At 43.4% G+C, this 16,563-nt stretch overlaps 1 protein-coding gene across 5 annotated transcripts in view; it reads left to right on the plus strand.

Moving 5' to 3' along the window:
• Lyrm7 (LYR motif containing 7) overlaps positions 1-16,563 on the plus strand; it is a 158,185-nt gene that overhangs the window by 20,131 nt on the left and 121,491 nt on the right. The gene's annotated exons all lie outside the window — the stretch shown is intronic.

Here is a 16,563-nt window from a genome sequence, read left to right on the forward strand (position 1 = left end):
TTTTTCAGTTTTTTGAGACAAGGTCTCACTATGTAGTTGAAACTGACCTAGACCTCACTATGTAGCCTAGGTTGGTCTCGAACTCACAGCAATCCTCCTGCCTCAGCCTCCCGAGTGCTGGGATTACAGGCGTGCACCACCACGCCTGATTTATTGAACTTTTTAGAAATCTGAGGCTTTTCTGTTTTCCACCCCGGTGGTACTGGTGACTGAAGCTGGGCATGGAACTGAGTTTTACACATCTCCAGCTCTTTCTTGTTTTATTTGCGCCAGGGCCACCCTGAGTTGCTCAGTTGCCCTGGTGGGGTTGGTGCTTGTGGCCTTCCTGTCAGAGCGTCCTGAGGGCTGGGATCAGGTGAGGTGGGCACCTCCACTTCCGGCAAGGCTTTTGTTATTTAACCTGAATTCCTTAGTTCCGTTCTCAACTCACATTAACTTAATAGAGGTTGATAATTTACATGTTTAGGTTTCTTTATGTTTCTGAGACAGGCTCTTGCTGTGTAGTCCAGGGTGACCCGAAGCTCACTAAACAGAGTCCAACCTCAGACACATGGCGTTTCTGCCTTGGCCTCCTCCTGAGTGCTGGATTTCAGATCTGTACCATTATGCCTGGCTCATGTGTTCTTTATGTTGTTTTTATTTTTTCAAAACAAAGTCTCATACATGCTTGAGACTGGCTTCAAACTCACTAATCCCAGTAACTGACAAAGCCCAGTCTGGCTTTGAGCCTGTGGTACTTCCACTGCAACCTCCCGAGTGCTGCAATTACAGGTGTGCACCGCCACGCCCAGCATCACATGCTCGTTGTGTTTTATTTTTTTTGTGGTGGTTGTGGGGTCAAACTCAGGACCTTGCAGGTGTGTTGCCACTGAGCTAAATCCCCGGCCTACATGTTCATTTTATTAAAGCTTATGGTTTAGAGATATTCTATAAGATATGCAGATAGAGGTAGATAAATACCATAGTGTATTTTATGCATTAAAGTTACGCAGTGAGTTCCTATGGAGTACATTACCTATCAACAGTAGGCTTGACTGTTACCAAATTTGGGGAAGTGTGGCACCCTCTCCTCATAGCATCTATGTGTATTTCAGATGACTTTTGATTAGTTACTTAATAGTTTAGCTAAATAGCAAAGTAAGTTTTGAATTTTTGATCTTTTACAAAATGAAGGTTGGAGTCAGTATTCTAGTGAATAAACTACTGTACCTGCATAGGGCTTATTTTGCAAACCACTTGTAAAACCTTAATGAAGATTATCTAGGTACCTGACTTCTCCTGTTCAATGTCAACATTTAACTAAATCTTTTATTTTTTAGTTTAAAAAACAGCTGTGTATGGCCGCATGGGTGTTACTCAAATCGCATATTCCGTTTGACTGTTGGATCTAGCGAAAGTCAAGTCCTTAGCGCCTCAGCTCAGACACCCAGCAGAGCTCTGTAAAATACTCTCAGCACAGTTACAAATGTGTGTGACAGTCAGATTCGGCAAGCATCTGTAGGGAAGACTCCTACACTGAGCATCTGAACTCAGGTGGAGGTGGCAGGTACTGTAGTTTGCCTGACATCTAATTCAGAAAGGTAAGATTAAGATTTGAGTCAGATTTTAAATTGGTTCTTACTTCACCTACAGTGGCATCTCTGAACAGCAGAGTGGAATTTTTATATTCATTGACTAGGCAAATGATTTTATTATTTTTTAGTTTTTTCAATTCTTTGGTTTTTTTTTTGAGACAGGGTCTCACTATGTAGTTGAGACTGACCTGGAACTCACTATGTAGCCCAGGCTGGTCTCGAACTCACAGTGATCCTCCTGCCTCAGCCTCCTGAGTGCTGGGATTACAGGTGTGCGCCACCACGCCCGGCCAAATGATTTTATTTTTAAGGCAAATAATTTAATGCAAAACCATAGGCCAACAAATAGAGAGTGGCACATACCTATAATCTCAGCTACTGACCTGTTTGAGGCAGGAGGATCAGAAGTTGAGATCAGCGTGGGCAACTTAGTGAGATCCTATATCAAAATAAACAAAGTGGAAACAAAATGATAAGGGCTGGCATGTAGCTCAGTGGTAGACTGCTTGCCTAGCATGCACAAGGCCCTGAATTCAGTCCCTATTATTAGGAGGAAAAATAATTTATTAAAGCTGGATGTGGTGGTACATCCCTGTAATCCCAGCACTTGGGAGGCTGAGGCAGAATAATGAAGAGTTCAAGGCCAGGGGCCAGGGATTTGGCTCAGTGGTTCCACCTCCTGCCTCGCAAGTGCAAGAGCCCAAGTTCTGGTTCAAGGCTGGCCCAGGGATTTAGCTCAGTGGCACCACACCTGCCTCATAAGCACAAGGTACTGAGTTCGATCCCAGTACAAAAAAAAAAAAAAAAAAGTTCAAGGCCAGCCTGAACTACACAGTGAGACCCTGTCTCAAAAAACAAAACAAGAGTCCAGGGATTTAGCTCAGTGGTTCTGCCACCTGCCTCACAAGTGCAAGGTCCTGAGTTTGATCCCTGGTGCAAAAAAACCCACCTAAGACCAGAATTTTATGTATTGAATCCAATGATTAAGAGATATTCCTACATAAAAATAAAAACTTTGTGTATTCTGGGATAAGCCACTACATATGAAGTATAGAAAAAAATTATTTGCCTCTAATGTAATTATTAAAATAGTTATGGGCTGGGGATTTACCTCAGTGGTTCTGCCACCTGCCTTGTAAGTGCAAGGATCTGAGTTCGATTCCCAGTAATAACAACAACAAAACAGTTAAGATATAAGGTGTTTCTATCAAATTCCAAAACAACTTAGTGGAAAAAGTGAACAAATGATCTAAATTCACAGAAGAGGTACTAAGCCCCTCTGGTAATCAGAGAAATATAAGGGCTGGGGATTTAGCTCAGTGTCGCAAGTGCAAGGTCCTCAATTTGATCCCCAGTACCAGGGGAAAAAAAAATCAGAAATGTAAATTCAAATGAAACACTTTTGTTCAAACTGTCACAAATTCAAGGAACTTGTATTTAGATTATTTGTTAAGATTGAAAGGCATGCAGAAATGTCCATTTTTATTTATTTTATTTTTTCCAGTACCAGAGATTGAAGTTGGGACCTTACTGCAAGGCAGGTGGCAGCACCACTGAGCTAAATCCCCAGCTGAAATGTCAATTTTTATTTGTTTTGTTTTTTGTTTTTGGTACCTGATCAGGTCCTTGCGCTTGCAAGGCAGGCCACTGAACCACTGAGGTAAATCCCTGGCCCTGAAATGTCAATTTTTAAAGTAATATAAATTACAAGACCATTTTCAAAGGAAAGTTGACATTATCAAAACTTAAAATATATATATTTTTTTTTCAGTGCATATCTCAGTAGCTCAAAAGTATACTGCTGATGCATACTGAGATATATCTACAGAAGTTTCTGTAACATTGTAATTTTAGAAAATGGAGAACCGCGTACACCTGTATTCCAGCACTCAGGAAGCTGAAGCAGGAGGATTGCTACAAGTTTGAGGCCAGCCTGGGCTACACAGTGAGACTCTGTCCACCCCAAAAATAAGTACATACAAACATACATACATACAAACAGCCTATGTTTTCAAACTTAAGGGAATAATTAAAATGTGGTTCATCCACATTTTGGGTACTGTACAGGCGTTGAAAAGTGATTTTTTAAAATACACGTTTTGAAGTGAAAGGAACAAGTCAGTGCACACTCACTCTAAATCCACAGGTTCAAACCTATTTGTATACATATATGGATGCGTCTGCCCAAATGCAGAGAAATGGTACACGCTGAATGTTAGCAGTTAGTCGGATGAAATGCAGTCTGAGGAAGGGAGTATAAATGGAGGACTTCTGCTCTTGCTTGCTCTCTATTTAAACATAGGGCTGAGCCTGTAGCCTGGCGTGCTTGCGGTCCTGGGTTCAATGCCAGCACCCTGAAAATAAATAAATAAATATTGTCGATAGTGGGTACGTCAACATATAATATTTTTGTTTTTGTTTATGTTTTGTTTTTGGTACCGGAGATCGAACTCAGGACCTTGCACTTGCCAGGCAGGTGCTAGAACCACTGAGCTAAATCCCCGGCCCCCCAACACATAATTTTTTTTTCCTATTGAAGATTGTATTGTATGTTCTGGCCAGTACAGTAAATCAAGAAAAAGAAAAAAAGTAAGGAAAATTTTGCTTAATAAAGTTAAACTCATTATTTTAAAATGCCATAATTGTATCAACACTTTTTTGGGGGCGGGGGGGTTTTGAGGCAGGGCCTCACTGTGCAGCCCAGGCTGGTCTCGAACTCACAGTAATCCTCCTGCCTCAGCCTCTCGAGTGCTGGGATTACAGGCATGCACCACCACGCCCGGCTCAACACCTAATTTTAAATGATAATTTCTAAGCTACTTTGGATTCCCGGTACACCACCACCCTCATTCTAAGTTACTGGTGATTTTAAATTTAAAATTAATGATCAGGTATTGGCAAGTAATATGATATACTCATGAATCTAATTCCCACATATGACAGATGTTATGTATGCCATATTTGTTTAAAGAGCTTTCAAGAAAGTCATCATTTTTCTTCTTGATGTGCTGGGGATCAAACCCAGGTCCTCACACATGCTGGGCAAGCGTTCTACTGAGCTGACCCCTCAGCCCTGGTCAAAAATTTACAAAGCTACAGCCCAGCCCTCCTTTCTTCCTCTGCCGGGATAATCACTGTTTTATAATTTGTGCATTTCATTCACGTACTTGTTTTTTACTTTTATCACGTGTTTATGTTTTCAGAAAATAGTATGTGGTACTTTGTGGTTTTAAAAAGTAAATGAGCATGTCACAGCCTTTGTAATCTTCTACACTTCATATTAGATTTGGGGGATTTATCTGTATTCTTGCATGAATAACTTCAGTCTTTTACATTTTACTCCATTGTAAGAATAAATTGATTTGTTTATCCATGTCTCTTTGTTGATTTATATTGTTCTTTTTTTCCATATTGGGAGCTAGTTTGCCAAAGCTCCCTGACTCACCCAGGCAGGGTGGCACCCACCTCTGATCCCAGCACTCGGGGCGGCCGAGGCAGGAGAGTTTCAAATTGGAGAGTGATTTAGTGAGATCGTATCTCAAAATGAAAGACTAGGTGAAGCTGCATCTCAGTGTTAAGGCCTTGTATTCGGCCCCCAGCTCTGAAACAAAATAAACCTGCTCCAGGGATTCTTACACCCACGTAGAAGTTTTCCTGGATATACCCCAGAAAGCAGAGCTGCTGGGTCACGGGACGGACATGCGTGGTTTGTCTTTAAGGTGTGCTGGGAGTGTGGCTCAGTGGTAGAGCCCTTGCCTGGTATGTTCCAGGCCCGGGGCTTAATTCCTAGCCTGAAAAAAAGCAGTACTTCCCTGTGATTAGACTTTTACCTGTGTGTGATAAACTTGAGTGGGCACAGGGCTGCCCACACAGGCGGTCACACATTATTTCTGGGTGTGTCTGGAAAGGCTGAGTGTTTCATCGGGCAGACTTGAGTAGAGTATGGCCCTCACCAGTGTGGATGGGTATCGTCCAGTCTCCTGGAGAAAAGTCAAATCGCCCACTGCTTGAGCTTAGACCTCTGTATTCATGCTGCTGCTCTGGGTTCTCTGCCTGTTGGGCTTTTGCCTGGCACCTTAGCCCTTGCTCTCAGGCCCTTGGACCTGTCCTAATGGGCACATCCGGCTTGCACAGGGCAGTGGGCCTTCTCGGTTTCCATAACTGCGTGAGTAGGTTCCTCTTGGTTGTATGAGTGGTGGGAGTGTCCCTTAAGACTGTTGTGTGTGCCTTTGCTGGGCTCCCCAATGGGTGGCAGTTATGACCTTTCATCCATGATTTTCCTTCTGCCAGAGTCCCTGGAACCATGCTGTCTCCTTGGACTTCTGGTGGAGTTTTTCATCCCCATTTCGTGACACAATCCTTTGAAGGGCGTCACCTTTAGGCGGATAACTCAGTCCTGCTCCCTGTTCTACTCAAGCCCACAGACTTAGTTCCTATTAACATATGGTGGCACATGCTTAGAACCCTTTCACTTGGGAGGCTGAGGCAGGAGGATCACTGTGAGTTTCAGGCTAGCCTGGGCTACACAACGAGACCTTGTCTTAAAAAAACACTAATAATGAACAACAACAATAATAATGATCTCATAGAAGCTGGGAGTAGAGAGGTTCCAGAGTGTAGGAGGGAGGAATGGGGAGGGGCTGACCAATGAGTACCAAGCTACAGTTAGCCGGGTATGTGGGAGCCTGGGTAACAATACTGAGCTGTGTTTATCACAAAGCTAGAAAGGAGGATTTGGAACTTTTTTAACCAAAAAGAAATGATAAATTCTTTGAGGAGATGGACGTGTTTAACCTGGCTTGAACATTGTGCGAGGTAGACGCACATCAAAGCATTGCATGAGCTGGGCATGGTGGTGCACACCTATAATCCCAGTAGTCTGGGAGGCTGAGTTTGGAGGATCACAAGTTTGAGACCAGCCTGGGCAACTTGGCCTCTTAGTAACACCCTGTCTCAAAACTCTTTTTTTCAAAAGGATACCAAAAAAACAAAAGAAAACAAAAAAATGTATCCAGGCATGGTGGCACACGCCTGTAATCCCAGCCCTTGGGAGGCTGAGACAGGATTGCCATGAGTTCAAGGCCAGCCTGGGCTACAGAGTGAGACCCTGTTTAAAAAAAAAAAAAAGGTGTGTGTGGGCCCTTGGTTTGTAATTCAATGTGAAGACTTTAGTGGGGGGGGGAGGCATCAATTAGAACCTTGTAAGACTATACAAAAATTTCTCCCAAACTTTTATATGTAAGAAGATTTCTTGACATCTACTGGGTAAAAATGAGCTCAGGGTAAGGATTATCCTGATGATTAAAGACCTGTGTGGCTGAGTAAAGCAGTTTCTTTACCCCTCCAGCCCCTATACCTGCTAGGTTTTCCTAAACATGGGTGGGACTGCCGAGAGGAAGTGAAGCCATCCCTTTCCAGAAGGGGCCCCTGGCTCCTCCTCCGGTCTTTCCTCAGCCCGTCATGGGCAGCAGCAACCTCCTCTCAGCCATGTCAGCATGGGCTGCTCGGCGAGGATGCTCAGTGAGGTCTGCAGACAATGTCCGTCTGCAGCTGCCCGGCTGGGGTCAGTGCGCCCTGCAGGCTGCTGGCCGGGCTTTGCCTTTGGTAGGGCGGCTGGTCTCAGTTTAATGCCCTTCTGCTGATCCCAGCATCGTGGCAGACACCTGTCACATTCTTAGGGGACTCGGGAGCCTCTAACTAGTTTGGGCGGGATCGCACAGAGTGCAATTCCCATATCTGCCAATTTGTCCAAGAGAGCCTGGGAATCTGAAGTATGTTGAGATTTGCTTAGGGCAGCGTGTGGCCCACTCTGGCAGGTGGTTCCAAGGGTCGCCGTCATGCCCTGTTCAGCAGTAGTCAGAGCATAACCACAGTGTCTCGTGGTGCCCCTGGTGCAGGCTGCCTGTTCAGTGAGGGGTATGGACGGCACTGACGGGTGGTGCAGAGCAAGGCGCGGGCAGACCCCTCCTGGACACCAGCAGGGCCTGCTCTTTCCCACCCACCACATACTTTGGCATATGAAAAGTTGAAGATCGCATGCAGGTCTAAGTCACCAAGGCTTGTGTCAGAGACCTTGGCAGAAGCCTGACAGGTTAAGGCCATGAAAGAGCAGTTGACCCAGGCATAGTTGCCAGCTGCTGCCCTTCCCTTTATGAAGTCCTGACCTTCTGAGAAGGCGATCTAAGCACAAGCCAAATGATGGCTGTTGACTACAGTTTTGCCTCTCTTCATGGCTCTCAGAGCCGCCAGAATATCTGTAGCCACTTGGTGTTCCAAGCCTCACCTCCACTGGGCATCATCGTGCCCATCTGCCCCTTGTGGTCCATGCCCATTTCCTTAGCAGCATACTCATTGAAAATCTCATCTGCAAATTGGATTTCTGCATCGTGGTTGCTGGCTCCCAGAGTTGCCAGCTGAGGAAGGTCTCTCTTTTTGGCCCCCACTGAGACATTGTTGGGGTTGGCTTGCAGCACACGCCCATACTCTTCCCAGTGCTCCTTGTCCTTGGCCCAGACATAGTCTTCTCTTAAGAAGCAGTCCACACCTGTCTCCAAGGCCTCCTCCAAGGCTTAGGCTTTGACGGGATGACCCTTTTGCACCTCGCTCCAACAGAAATGTGGTCCCACATAGCTTGGGGCAGTTGTTCCTTCATGGCTGGATGTCACTTTCATCCAGATTGGTCCTCAGGAGGAGAACACCACAGTTGATGTCACATCCAACACCACCTGGGACACTCCTGCCTCAGGGTCATTCACATCAAAGGCAAACACCCACAGCCTTGTGGACATCAAGAAGCCCAACGGAAGGATCAACGATCCCAGGAAGAGCTGCCACATTGCCAATCTATTTCATGGCTGGCAGGAAGCCACCAACACTACCACCTTGACAGGCATTCCTGAATTCCATAAATATTTTCGACAGCATCATTCACATAGAAAACGCCTTTAACCTGCATATTGGGCACAAAGCCCTTCGTGGTCCTCTCCTCCCAGGAGTTCTTGCTGGTGTCCTCCAGGAAATGCAGCTCATCGTTACAGTAGGCGCGGTTCATGGCAGCAAGCACGGGCCCAGTGCCCAGCCCACTCTGACAAGAAGCTGCCCTGAAGCTGGCATCAGGGAATCCCACCTTCTGGAAGTCTATACAATTCTTATGTTTTACTTTATCAGCTAAAAACTAAATTAAAGGGACATACAGAAGAAAAATATTTCAACAAAGAAAAGTGCAAGGTTGGATTGCTTCCTTCTCTGTTGACTTTTCCCAACACTTCAAGGAAGACCTAATACCAATTCGTAAACTGTTCCAAAATATTTAATGAGAAGGAGCTCTTCTGGACTCATTCTGTGCAGCCAGTTCTACTTTGAAACCAAACCAAGAGAAGGACACTACAACAGCAACAACAAAACTATAGACCCGAGGATCTATGATGCAGACATTCGCAACAAAACACCAACAACTTGAATCCTAACAACATCAAAGGATTATGCTCCATGATCAAGTGGTGTCAAGGCCTACATGCTGGGGATTAAAAAACAGAGAGATACAAAAGAACAAATAACAAAGCTGGGGCCGGGTGGAGCCTTCTTCCTGATGGGAGAAAAGGTCCTGCCAGGCAAACTGCAGGACGTTTATTTATCATGGTAGAGATAAGGGAAGCACTGGGGGAGGTAAAGGGGCTGGTCTGTAATGAGCTAAGGTCTGCAGGGCGTTATGCTGTGATGGTTCTATGGGGAATGGACAGGGGGAAAACAGTCCTCTCCTCGGCCAGGCTTTGCTCCGCCCTCTCGTCACCCGTTCTCTTCCCACGGGGCCTTGCCTCAACTGTGGGAGGAGGTGAGTTGGGTCTGTGCAGTGGAACATATTCAAAGAATGCAAAGTACTTCAACATATGCAAATCACCGAACATAACATATCCCATTGATGGAATGAAGGACAAAAAACCAGAACATCTCAACATATGCAGAAAAATTTGTTAAAACTCAGTAACCCTGATCCTTGGGTCTGTTTCTTTGCCAGTACCGTGCGGCTCTTATCATAGTAGCTTCGTAGTATAGCTTCACATTGGGTTGTGATACCTACCCCTGACCTTCTCTCTGTTGCCTAGAATTGCTTTTGCTGTTCTAGGTCTCTTCTCTTTCCAAATGAATTTCTGGGTTGTTTCCTCAAGGTCTGTGAAGTATGCTGCTGGAATTTCACTTGGGATTACGCTGAATCTATGTAGCAGTTTTGGAAGTATGGCTAATTTCACTACATTAGTTCTTCCTGCCCAGGAAGAAGGGATGTCTTTCCATTTTCTGATATCCTCTTCAATCTCTTTTTTCAGAGTACTATAGTTTTTAGAGTAGAGGTCTTTGATTTCTTTCATTAAATTGATTCCTAGGTATTCCTTTTTTGGGGGGATGTTATTGTGAAAGGAGTTGTTTCTCCAGTTCCTCTTTCAGTGAGTCTGTTGTTTGTGTACAGGAAAGCTATTGATTTTTGTGTGTGGATTTTGTATCTACTGAATTTGGTTTTTAAGTCTAGAAGACTTATCGTGGAGCACTTGAGGTCTTCTATATAGAGTATCATGTCATCTGCAAATAATGACAATTTAACTTCTTCATTTCCTATCTTTATTCCTTATTGATTAGAAGATGCAGAAACAGGGCCCTGGGGATTTAGCTCAGTGGTGCCATTATCTTCCTCACAAATGCAAGGTCCTGAATTCAATCTCTGGTACCAAAAAAAAAAAAAAAAAAAAAAAAAAGATGCAGAAACAACTCCAGATATACTCAGCCACCTCATCTCTGACAAAGGAGCCAAACATCCTCCCTGGAGGAAAGATAGCCTCTTTAATAAATGGTGCTGGAAAAATTGGGTTGCCAAAGATTAAAACTAGACATATATCTCTCACCATGCACTAAACTAAAATTGAAATGGATTAAAGATCTAAATATTAAAACAGAAACACTAAACCGGCTGGAAGAGAGCTTAGGTAGAACTCTTGAAGACCTTGGCATAGGAGGAGATTTCATGAACAAAACCTCAGTTGCCTGTGAACTGGCACAAACAATCAACAAGTGGGATTTCTTCTTATTAAAAGCTTCAGTACAGCAAGAGAAACCACCAGCAGCATGAAGAGACAACCCACAATGTGGGAATCAATTCTACCAGCTCTTCCTCAGACAAAGGTCTACTATCTAGAATATATAAAGAACATTAAAAAAATCACACCTCCCAAATTTACATTCTCTTTTTTTTTTTTTTTTTTTTTTTGTACCGGGGATCGAACTCTGGTCTTTGTGCTTGCAAGGCAGGCGGCAGAACCACTGAGCTAAATCTCCGGCCCACAGACCTCCCAAATTTAAAGACCAAATCCAAAAATGGACATCTGAAATGAACAGACATTTCACAAAGAAGTAGAAATAGCAGATAAGCAGGAAAAAATGTTCAGCATCACTGGTCATCCGAGAGATGCAGATGAAAACAACACAGATTCCACCTCACTCCAGAAAGAATGGCTGCGATCAAGAAATCAACCAATAACAAATGCTGGTGGGGATTTTAGGACAAAGGAACCCTGCTCCACTGTCGATGGGAGTGTAGACTGGTGCAACCCCTGTGGAAATCAGTATGGAGTACTTAAAAAACCTGGTATTAGGGCTGTGGATTTAGCTCAGTGGTTCCGCTGCCTCCTTCACAAGTGCAAGGTCCTGAGTTCGATTTCTGGTACCAAAAAGAAAAGAACTAGTATTGGAGGTCCCATTTGACCCAGCTATTCCCCTGCTGGGTATCTTCCCAAAAGAATTAAAATAATCATACCACAGTGCACCCATGTTCATAGCAGCACAGTTTGTAATAGCTAAAACTTGGATACAGCCCAATTGCTTATCAACTGGAGACTGGACAAAGAAAATGTGTGTGTGTGTGTGTTTTTTTTTTTAATATAATGTACTACCCAGCCATAAAGAAAGAGAAACTAGAGACATTTATAGCTAAATGGATGCACATTGAGTCCATAGTCTTAAGTGAAATAAATAGGACACACCTTACCAAATAGTTTCTCTGGTGTGAGAAACAAAGTGTAAATGAGGATCAGAATGTAGACTAGATAATGTGACATAGGAAGAAAAGGTCCAAAGGCAAAGGGGAAGTGGGAGGGGTATGGGAAAGGGAAGAAGGGAAAGGAATAAATATGAGAAAAGGAAAAACATGGAAACAAAGTCTCTATAAACAGGGAGGGGTGGAGGGGTTGAAGGGAGGGCACGGGAATGGGGAAAAAATAAGAACCAAGATATTTCATGTGAAGGTACAAACCAAGATACGTCTTGTAAAGGTACAAGACCCCAGTGATCCATGTAACTGTATTCTATACCTAAAATATGCCGGTGTATTGTATACCTAAAATGTACCAATAAAATTAATGAATGAAAAAAAAGAGATGATAAACCAAGCTGGGCTTGGTGATGCACACTTAAATAATTTAACACCTATTCATAATTGTTTAAAACTCAAAAAACTAGGTATAGATGGTGTATTAGTCACTTTTTTTTTTTTCCTGTTGGGACAAAATCCCCAACACCCAGAACTTGAAAGAGAGGTTGTTTTTTTTTTTGCTCATAGTTTCAGAGGGTTCAGTTCACGTGTGATGCGGCTCCAAGGCAGAAAAGGCACGGTGGAAGAGAAAGCTGCTCAACCCACGGCAGCCGGGAAGCAGAGGGAGGGAGAAGAGCCGAGGACAAGAGTGTACCCTTCCGGGTGCCCGCAGTGACCGCCTCTTCTGGCCATGCCCCTCCGCATGGCACGGTCAGCTCTGATCGCATCAATGGTTAACCCACTGATGAGCTCAGCACCCCACGATCCAGTCTCCTTCCAGAAGCCTCCTTTCTGAACACATGGGACTTCTAGGGACCCTGTAGATGTAAACAGCAGATGAAAGGTGTCTCAACTCAGTGAGGTGATACACAGTGGAGCCAGCATCATGCTAAAGGGGGGAAAGGTGAAAACACTTCCGCTAGAATCAGAAGAGGACAAGGATGTCCACTTTTATTCAACGTAGGACAGTGCTGGAAATCTTAGCCAGAGCAATGTTGGAAGAAAGAAAGAACGGGCAACCGGATGGGAAAAGAAGAGCTTACATCATCCTTCTTTGTAGACCATATTTTTAAAATAGCAATCCTAAGGTTACCAACAAAACCAAAGCAAAAGAAACAAAAAAGGACTGATAAGTTCGTGAGGTCACAGGATATGAAATTAACATACAAAATCAATGTTAAAAAATATATTAGTAATGAAATTGCTGGGGAAAATCAAGGCAATCCCATTCACAAGAGCCACAAATAAAACCTCTGGATAAATTTAACTAAAGAAATGAATCTCTCCAATGAAAATTATAAAACACTGATGGGAGAAATTGAATATAACCCAAAGATATTACAGATTCAATTCAATTCCTATCAACATGCCAATGACATCATTCACAGAAATAGGCAAAATAATTGTAAAATTTGTATGGAACCACAAAAGTACCAAAACAATCCTGAGCTAAAAGAACAAGGCTGAGGTCTGGGGATTTAGCTCAGTGGTTCTGCCACCTGCCTTCTAAGCACAAGGACCCAAGTTCGATCCCCAGTACCAAAAAAAAAAAACCCAAAAAAACAAAAACAATGTTGAAAGTGTAACAGTACCTAACATCAAAACATACTACAAATAAATAGCATGCAAAACAGCGTGGTACTGCAGAAGACCCTACACATAGCTGGGTTTGGTGGCCCTGGGATTTCAAGGCCAGCCTGAACTACAGAGCAAAATCATGTCTCAACAAAACACCAAAACCCTATACACAGACCAATGCAACAGAATAGAGAACACAGAAATAAATTCACATATTTACAAGGAACTTGATAAAGGCAGGAAGAACACACATCAGAGAAAAGAGTTTCAATAAATGATGCTTGAGGCTGGGAATGTAGCTTAGCCATAGCAGGCCTGCCTAATGTGAGCAAGGCTCTGGGTTCAATCCCCGGCACCACAAAAAATAAAATAAGTAGAAAAACAAAGTAAATAAATGGTGCCAAGAAAACTGGATATCCATATACAGGAGAGACCATATAGGCTCCTACATATTATACAAAAGCCAACATAAGGACCAGGGATTTAGCTCAGTGGCCCTACCACCTGCCTGCAAGGACCTGAATTTGATCCCCAGTACCCCACCACATCAATATAAAATGGATCAAATACTTAAATGTAAGAGTAGATCGGAGTCCACTAGAAGAAGACAGCATAAATACTGTAAGACATTGGTCAGGCCAAGTGTTATTTAGATATTGCCCCCAAAACACAGGCAACTAAAAGCAAAAATAGACAAGTGGGATTAAATCAAAGTAAAAAGCTTCTGTATAGCAAAGGAAACCATCAACAGAATGAAAAGACAATTTTATAGAATTGGAGAAAATATTTGTTAATGATTATTCCAACAAAGGATTACTCAGATACAAATGGAACCCAAGTAAAAGCACAAAAAAATCTGATTAAAACTAGATAGATTGCCCAGACATTTCATAGTAGAGGATGTATAAATGCCAAGAAATATTGTATACCTAAAATATGCCAATAAAATTAATTTTTAGAAAATCTGGTTCTGAAACTTGAATCATTTGTTTAAATAAATAAATGGCCAAGAAGTGTTTCTTTTTGTTGGTTTGTACCGGGGATCAAACTCAGGACCTTGAGCTTGTGAGGCAGGCGTGGTGTCACTGAGATAAATCCGAGGCCCTCTCCCTCCATTCTTGACCCCTTTCCCATTTGAAAAAGATCTGTCTATTTTCTATTATCCATTTTTTTTGCTCTTTATTTATATTTTGGGTCCCTTATAAAAGAGAAATCATTTGGTATTTAAGCTTGTGGGTCCGGTGTATTTTACGTAACATGATGGTATCAAGGTGTGTCCATTTTCCTGTGAATGACTCCAGTTTATTATTTACAACAGAGTGTAGTACTCCATCGTACTTCATAAATACATTTTCTCTATCCACTCGTCCGTCGGACACTTCTAGGATTTAATGAAATAAGTGAGGCATAGAAAAATAACCAGCACACATCTTGGTGTGGATCTGGAATGTGGCCCAAAGCCTCCTGTGCACAGCGGGAGTGATGTTTACACTCTCGAGTGTGTTGGTCCTCCCTGGGTTCACGGCAGACCCTGTTTGGCTGTGGGGCTGGCTGGAGGAGGCAGGTCTGGGGGCACAGTCCCTCCTGGCCTCTCACTTTCTCTCTGCTTCCAGGTGGCCATGAGGTGAGCAGCTTCCTCCACCCCAGGCCTTTCCAGTGTGCCCTCGTGTCTGGGAGCCCCAGACCGCGGACTGCTCCCACGAGCCAAGCTAAATCTCTGCTTTCACCTGCAGAGCCGGAAACCAGCCTAAGTGACTAAGACGCGGCACGTTCTTACCCACGAGAGCTACACAAGCTGATCTCAGAGATGTGGAAAGGAGAAGAATGGTTACTAGAGGCTGGGAAAGGGGGGATGGAAAGAAGGTGATTCACAGGTGCGGTTAGATGAGTGGGTAACTTCTGATGTTCTGCGGCATGGTAGGGTAGCTGCGATGGACAGATGCTGTGTATTTCAACGAAAATGGTGGGGAGAAAGGAGCACAAGCAGATGATAAGTGAGGTGACAGACTGATTATCTCGTCTGATCGTTACACGTTGGGCAGTAGACTGTGAGGAGATATTCCCCGTGTCAGTCATCACAGCAGTGAAGACTCGAAGTGCACTGCGGTACCATTGCACTCCCACAAAGATGACTAAAACACACCTAACAGATAACGCTAAGGCTTGGCGAAGGTGTGGAGGAACCGGAACTTTACACTCTCCCGATAAGAATGCAAGTCGGTGTAAGTGTGCAAATAGGGCGTTCTGTGCTACGTCTGGACATGTGTTTGTCCTACACTGAGGTATGGAACTGTGTTCACTAAAGATGTGTGTGAAGGCTATTTGTCTTAGCCCAATTGGAAACAGTTCACACAGGGCCAGAAGAGTGGAGTGAATAAATTGTAGCATATTCATACCATGAGCAACTTACTGTCCAGGAATGAGAATGAAGTTCAAAAAGAGGTACAAGTAAAACCAGATAAAACTGAGTTTATGAGATACTGGTTGATTTAGAAATCATGGTAACAGTTGCCCTTGGAGAAATGAAGAAAGGGAAAGGAACAAGAAGGCTTTCAAAGATACTAGTGATGTTCCAGTTTGGGGAGTTTTTGTCTATTTTGTTTCCTGTGGTTTTTTGTTGTTTGATGGTTTGGTTTTGTTTTTTGAGTACCGAGAATTGAACTTGGTGCCTAGTTCCCTGGCCCTTTTATATATGTATCCATTACATTTTGAGACGGGGCCTTACTAAGTCAATACACAGCCCAGGCTGGAATTGAATTTTGATCCTCTCGCCTTGGCCTCCCAGCAAGCATGCTGGCATTGTAGGTGTCCACCGGCACACCCAATTTATTATTTTTTGTTGGTTAGTTTTTGAGACAGGCTCTCAGTTTATAGCTCACTCTGTTCTGGAACCAGTGTGTATCCCTAGCTGGCCTCAAACTTAGGATCCTCCTGCCTCAGCCTCCCAGAGTCAGCACACCTGACATGCTGATTTCTGTAAATCTGAGTGCTGCTTATGTATGGCTGTTAACTTTATGAATATCCATTGCAAAAATGAATATAATATTGCTTGTAAGTTTGTGATTTACATTCATTTTGTAGATTTGTTATACTTTAAAATGTTTATAATTTAGAAGCTGGAGATTTAGCTCACGGGTTCCGCCGCCTGCTTGGCAAACACAAGGTCCCGAGTTCAATCCCTGGTACTAAAAAAGAAAAAAAAAATGTTTATCATTTAAAAGGCTAAAAACCAACCTATGACAAAGACAGGATGGTAACTTGGAAAAAAGACAAACTGATTACAAAAAAGGAATGAGGGGGCTGGAGATCTAGCTCAGTGGTGCTGCGCCGTACTAAAAA

This window comes from Fukomys damarensis, unplaced genomic scaffold, assembly GCF_012274545.1.
Source record: "Fukomys damarensis isolate Sample0158 unplaced genomic scaffold, DMR_v1.0_HiC HiC_scaffold_9, whole genome shotgun sequence".
Classification (NCBI taxonomy): Eukaryota; Metazoa; Chordata; class Mammalia; order Rodentia; family Bathyergidae; genus Fukomys; species Fukomys damarensis.